The sequence below is a fragment of the Erinaceus europaeus genome, chromosome 10 (assembly GCF_950295315.1).
Source record: "Erinaceus europaeus chromosome 10, mEriEur2.1, whole genome shotgun sequence".
Taxonomy (NCBI): Eukaryota; Metazoa; Chordata; class Mammalia; order Eulipotyphla; family Erinaceidae; genus Erinaceus; species Erinaceus europaeus.
In genome coordinates, this window is record NC_080171.1 from 106589903 (window position 1) to 106596832 (window position 6930).

Sequence of the window (6930 nt, forward strand, 5' to 3'; positions counted from 1 at the left end):
TGTTTCCAAAGCATTTATCCATTGGCACCTATTCATTAGTGGTACCAAAGAATTTCTAACTCATGAGAAGATCCAACCAGGCTGTTACTCCCCTATTCATTGCTACAAAGCTACAGACAAGCCTAATTTGAACAGCAGGGTTGGCACATGCCTTCTCCTGGGATCCATGCCTTTTATGTAACACAGTGATCCCTTTTGAAGCATGTTGTATGCATTTTCTCTCCTTTTTTCCTATGCCACCTGGTATTATGATCTGTTAGAAGACAAACACTAATTCTGGTTGTGCCCAGTTACTATCTGTTCTTAAGATTCAGCCAAATTATTCTTATGACACGGCTTCTTTCCTACTGCAAATTGCTATATTTTTAGAGAGTCCTGAGTGTCTGTCTAACATGAGGAAATAGATGTCCTCCAAGCTAGAATCCTATTTTACAAAATCCAGAAATATCTAAGTACAGATTCAGAATGATAGTGCCCAGTGCTGATGAATTTCTCTTTAAACTCAAATATAAAAAGGTTTGTGACAAATGCCCTGGTACACAAGAAAGATGAAGAGGAGGAATTTTATCTTCAAGGCTTTAACTTTGGAATTAAAACTTACTTTACTCAGGCCAGGGAGTTTTCCCAAGTTTGATCCCCAGCATCACGTGTGTCAGAGTGATTCTCTCTCTCTCTTTACCTCTCTTCCTCCCTCCTCCCCTCCCTCCCTCTCCCCCTCCCTTCCTCTCCCTCTCTTTTTCATTAATAAACAAATCTTTTTTAAATAAATGAAGTTAGTAAAGTCCTGCCCCATCTCAATAATGTTTACTTTTTCCCTTTTTCCTAGTTACAGACTCTTCAATCAACTCTTCACATGGCTGAAATAACTTCAAATACAAAATCAAACACCTTTTCTCTAGAACATGTTGATGATTTTTTTTATCAGTCATTTAAAAAATTATTTTAGGACTATCATGATAACTTACCTGTATAAGTAACTGCTTTGTTGTGCAAGTTACCCAGGTTTGATCCCAACCCCCAATGGAGTGGGGGAAGACTTTCCATCTGACTTTCTGTCTCTGAGATAATCCATCAGGAAAAAGTTGGGCCCAAAGTGATGAAGACGAAGAAAAAGAGAGAAAAGGGAAGGGGTATGTGTGGGGGTGGAGGGACTAGGGGATTGTGAGAGGAAGCTCTTTTGCAACACAGTTTCTATAATAATGTTTTAAGTAGCATTGACAAATTTGGGAACATATCTATCACATTCCCTTCACATAGGAGTTTTAAAATTCTAAGGATTTTTTAAGACTGGCTCCCATACCCTTCTCACTGTGCTTCTCCTCGCCTCCCACTTATTTAGGATGCCAGGGAACCTGAGTCTGTGCCTCCCACCCCTTCACCCCCAGCATGTGTCCAAGCCAGGAAAGTCATCCATTCCTCCATGAGAGAGCAGTAACTGCACCCAGGTATGCCAGTGAATCAAAAACACTTATCGCCCTAAATTCAAAGTAGGTATGTACTCAAAATGTGTCCTTTAGACAGTTTCCATAAATATCTTTGGCTGGTGGCTACTTGAAATCCAGCCATAGAAAAGGAAATGTACCTGAAGAGAGGCTTAACTCGAAAGATGTGACATGTAGATGAGTTTAAACTGTTTGACAAGTGTGCCTCATGCAATAAATAACATTGTGAATGCATTGCTCAGACCTGTGTGGGTGAGGAGGCTTATAGCTAAGCTTTCTCAGAAAATCACCCCACTCTCAAAGCCCAAGACCAAACATTTTCAGTTCTGATGCATCCTGGCAGGTGAAGGTAAGTCCTGGGCTTTCAATTGGCAGCAAAGGAAAAGGTGGGGAGAAGGAGTAGAAAGGGATGGAAGGAGATGATGTAGAGAAGGTGATGAGTAAACACCAGTGGTTTGGGGCACATTGAAGAATATGGTCACTTTTAGGGGGCCCACATATCACCATGCACAAGAACCCAAGTTCAAGCCTCCACTCCCCACCTATAGGGGGAATGATCCATGAGTGGTGAAGCAGGTCTAAAGGTGTCTTTCTCCCTCTCTATCTTCCCTCCTGTAGGTGGCCGGGTCAGGAGATAAACGGTAGAAAATCTTATCTAACAAACCTCATAGTAGAATCTGTACACCAGCTATCAGAGCACAGATTTAAGAGGTTAAAACCTCCGTGTCCTGTGTCCCATGACAACGTGTGCTGCTGAAACAGCTTTCAGTGTGCTCCGTGCTCACACTCACAAAATCTCTGAGGTACCCTGCCACTTTTTTTTATCTTTATTGGGTAGAGACAGCCAGAAATCAAGAGAGAAGGGGGTGCTAGAGAATGAGACACCTACAGTCTTGCTTCACCACTGAAGCTTTCCCCTGTAGGGGGGGACCGGGGACTCGAACCCAGGTCCTTGCGCATTGTAATACATGCGCTCAACCAGGTATGCCATCACCTAGCCCCACTGCCACTCTTTCATGTTTGATCTGTGCCCTCCTGACCACTTTGCCCGCCTCAAACACAGGTGTGGAACCTGGCAAACTGCAAGCTAAAGACAAACCACATTGGCCACACAGGCTATCTGAACACAGTGACTGTCTCTCTGGATGGGTCCCTGTGTGCTTCTGGAAGCAAGGATGGCCAGGCCATGCTGTGGGACCTCAATGAAGGAAAGCATCTTTACATGCTGGATGGTGGGGACATCATCAATGCCCTGTGCTACAGCCCCAATCTCTACTGGCCCCAGCATCAAGATTTGGGACTTAGAGGGCAAGATCATTGTGGATGAACTGAAGCAAGAAGTCATCAGCACCAGCAGCAAGGCGGAGCCACCACAGTGCACCTCTCTGGCCTGGTCTGCTGCCGGCCAGAATCTGTTCGCTGGCTATACTGACAGCCTAGTGCGGGTGTGGCAGGTGACCATTGGCACATGCTAGGAATACGTGGCACAAGTCTGTCTATAAATAAAAGCTGGTTTTCCCAACAACAAAAAAAAATCTCTGAGGTACATGTAGTGAAGGACATCACTGTCTCTGACCTACTCTCAGTCTAGATTAGGGAAAGAAAAAATATCTCAAATCCATAATCCAAATAATTACATAATTGAGTGAAAGATCCAAATTCATGGGAAAGTCTGTCAAAATTTGCTGTACTGCTAGATGCGTAGGTACTCTAACTTTCAATGGATTTGTGCTCATCCTTGGGGAAAATGTTAAAAACCACTTGAAAGGTCTTTGGTCTGCCACAAATAGTTCTTTAAATTTCCAAGACTTACAAACAAAAGTTCAGTCTATTGGTCAGGCTCATGTGACGTGGGCCACAGCCTCAGAGGTTGTTTCCTCCTTTTCTGAACAGCCCCTTAATTTTGTTAATGATAAGACCTAGACTTCTCTTCTCATAAATAGAGGCATTATTTGGGCTGTTATACTCATACCGCTTCTTGTACTTCTAGTCATCATCTGACTCCTGAACAAAAGCAGCCAGTCTGTTCAATTGGAATTAGAGACCTTCTTATTAAAAAATAAAAAAGGGAGAAATGGTGGAGGAGAAGTCGAGTCTGCTGACTGACAAAGTACAGAGCAGGCCAGGACCGACTTTGCAAAGTGGCAAGTCCTGGACCAAACTGAAGCTATTCATCCTTTCGTTTCCAATTACATTGATAATTTGAGGACTTATTGGCTATATTGAAAAATGCACAAATATTACCTGGGGACAATAAAAAGAGATTCCCAGGGGAAGTACAATTTACAACAATTCTGGCAGTGGGTGTGACAAGACTGAAAATGGCCTAGAAGCAGAAGCTGCTGCACTCGGGAGGCTTTCAGGAAAAAAGCTTCTTATCACATAGTTCAGACCAAAAGCCAGAACTATGGGTGGCTTACAGTATGAGTGACAGACTGTGGTCTCCCCTAGTTATAAAGAGGCCCTATTGCTTACCCTCACCCACAGACCTCCCTGCTTCCCTTACAGGTGTAGAGGTTTTATAGTTAGTTATCTATGATGAATATAGAGGTTATGTAGTTAAATAGTTGAAGTTAAGGGTTAATGGGTAAAAGTTAGTAATCTCTTATATATGCTAAGGTTAGCCAGAAGAGAGCCCCCACGGTATGTGTTTACTTTACAGCAGAAGAATTTTTCAGGTAGACAGTATACTAGATATTAGAAAAGTGTTACTTGGTTTAAATGATCTAGTTAGACCCATTCAAGAAAGGGTTAAGAAGAAAAACTATTAGATTGAGCTCCAGAAAAGATACACTAACCCAACACAGACAGCTGAAACAAAGAGAGTAATGTTTGAAGTTATTTTGGCCACTCCAAAGCCACACAGATGGTCAAAACCTAGGGGAGGGGAGGCCGTCTCAGACCAAGGGAACTCTCAGAGAGAACTTACCTAAAATGATAATAATGTCTGGAGTTATTTTTCATGCTGATAAAAAAATAGTCCTGCATGATGTCAACTGTATCCAGGTGAAAAGTGTTTAAAATAAAGCTCTGCAGACAGAGGCGAAAGATGCTTCTCTCCTGCGCCTAAAGCAGCTGACATGTCACTCACTTCATTTACCCGCCGACTCCCCTTTCTTTCAGGGACCCTAATAACTTTCACCGGCCGGCTCCCAACACCCTCCTTTTTCAATTTCTCTCTGTCCTGTCAAATAAAAATAGAAAGGAAAAAAATGATCACCAAGAACACTGCAGATACTGAGCCCCAGCAATAACCCTGGTGTAAAAAAAAAAAAAAAAAGTCAGTAGCACAGCAGGTTAAGTGCACTTGGCACAAAGCGCAAGGACTAACATAAGGACCCAGGTCAAGCCTCCAGCTCCCCACCTGCAGAAGAGTTGCTTCATAGGCAGTGAAGCAGGTCTGCAGATGTCTATCTTTCTCTCCCCCTCTCTGTCTTCCCCTCCTCTCTCCATTTCTCTCTGTCCTATCTAACAATGACGACATTAATAACAACAACAATAATAACTACAACAACAATAAAAAAGGGCAACAAAAGGGAAAAATAAATAAAATATAAAGAGAAAAAACATTAAAGAGAGAGAGAAGCAACAATATGATCATTTTTGCACTATGTGCAATTAACCAGCTGCGCTACCTACCGCCAGGCCCCTATATGGTCGTTTCTGAAGAGGCAAATACACTTGCCTGTGCTCCAGTTAGTCTACAGCATCATGCCCATGTATTAGCCAAGTAAATGTGTTATAAATGAGTAACTTCTGGAAGAAGAAACCATTTGACATCACCAGCTAAACACTGAACTGCAGTTTCTTCTTCTTCTAGCGTTTGCCCTTCTTCTGTAGCCAGTCAACAGCGTCAGGTTAAGCCTGATGTCAAGTTTCGAGACCTCCTTTGAATCTGGAGAGGTGACAGTCGTTGACTATGTGGGTCATAGTCTGTCTGTAGCCACAGGGGCAGTTCGGGTCGTCTCTGGCTCCCCAGCGATGGAACTGAACTGCAGTGAGAAAAAGAACTAACGGCAAAATGCTTCAGCAACACTGAACACATTTTAATAAAAAGTCCTGCCATTTTACACCACAGAGACTTACAGAAACAGATGATGGCATCTCTAGCTAAAGAAAAAGAGTTCTCTATGGAGGCGGAGCGGTGGCTCAGCGGGTTAAGCGCACATGGCGCAAAGCACAAGGACCAGCGTAAGGATCCTAGTTCAAGCCCCAGGCTCCCCACCTGCAGGGGAGTTGCTTCACAGGCGGTGAAGCAGGTCTGCAGGTGTCTGTCTTTCTCTCCTCTTCTCTGTCTTCCCCTCCTCTCTCCATTTCTCTCTGTCCTATCCAACAATGAATGACATCAACAATAACAATAATAACCACAACAAGGCTGCAACAACAAGGGCACCAAAAGGGGGAATAAAATGGCCTCCAGGAGCAGTGGATTCATGGTGCAGGCACTGAGCCCCAGCAATAACCTTGGAGGCAAAAAAAATTTTTTTTAATTAAAAAAATAAAAGTTCTCTGTGAGTAGGATAGTAGTCAATGAAAGATTCAGAGAACAACTTCAGCTCTCAGTAGCTGCTTTTGCTGTAGTTTTGGAAATATCTACCAATTCTTTTTCTTTCCTTTTTTCTTTTTCTTTTTTTTTTTGTTCTAACTTAAGTTCTTTTTATTTTATATACAGCGATGTCATTTCTACTGTAAATGTCTTGAATGGCCAATTCCAGGAAGTACACTCAGTCCAACTTAAGAATCCAATGTCCTTCGCATACTGGCATATGTTGAGGCTGTATTTCCGGACCAGACTGTGCTGGTTTGAGCAGACTGGCCAGAGCGAGGACCCTGGCCGAATTTTCTCGGGTGACTCCAGCAGAGCTGCTGATGACCCATCTGACTTTATCAAGCACAACAGGGTGGGAAAAAGCTCTTTTTAGTGTTTTTTTTAATTAATTAGTTAATTAATTTTATTACCACCAGGATTATTGCTAGGCCTCGGCGCCTGTGTTGTGAACCCACAACTCCCAGTGGTCATTTTTCTTTTCATTTTTTTTTGATAGAACAGAAAGAAATTGAGAGGGGAGGAGGAGATAGAGAGGTAGAGAGAGAGAGATCCCTACAGCACTGTTTCACTGCTCTAAAAGTTTTGCCCTTCCAGGTGGGGCCCTGGAGCTTGAGCCTTGGTTTTTGTTGTTTTGTTTTGTTACCAGAGCACGGCTCAGCTCTGGTTTACAGTGGTGCAGGGTTATTGAACCTGAGATTTCCAGAGCCTCAGGCATGAGCATCTCTTTGCATAACCTTTATGCTCTCTACCCCACCCAACTCTGGTCTTTTTGCATGACAATGTGTGCACTCAATTGGGTGCACTGGGTCCCAAACCTACTAGTTCTTAAAAGGAAAGCTTGATTTATGAAAGGATTTCCATCTCTGGGATGTAACAAAGAAACTGAATGAATATTTTGAAAGTGAAGCAACCATCCAGCAATGAATGTCATATGCAAGT

At 42.9% G+C, this 6930-nt stretch overlaps 2 pseudogenes; one reads left to right on the forward strand and one right to left on the reverse strand.

Annotated features, from left to right (window-relative positions):
- Positions 1–2499: 2499 nt before the first annotated feature.
- LOC103117768 (small ribosomal subunit protein RACK1-like) lies at positions 2500–2917 on the forward strand (annotated as a pseudogene).
- Positions 2918–6082: 3165 nt separating this feature from the next.
- LOC132540778 (small ribosomal subunit protein uS14-like) lies at positions 6083–6325 on the reverse strand (annotated as a pseudogene).
- Positions 6326–6930: the final 605 nt, after the last annotated feature.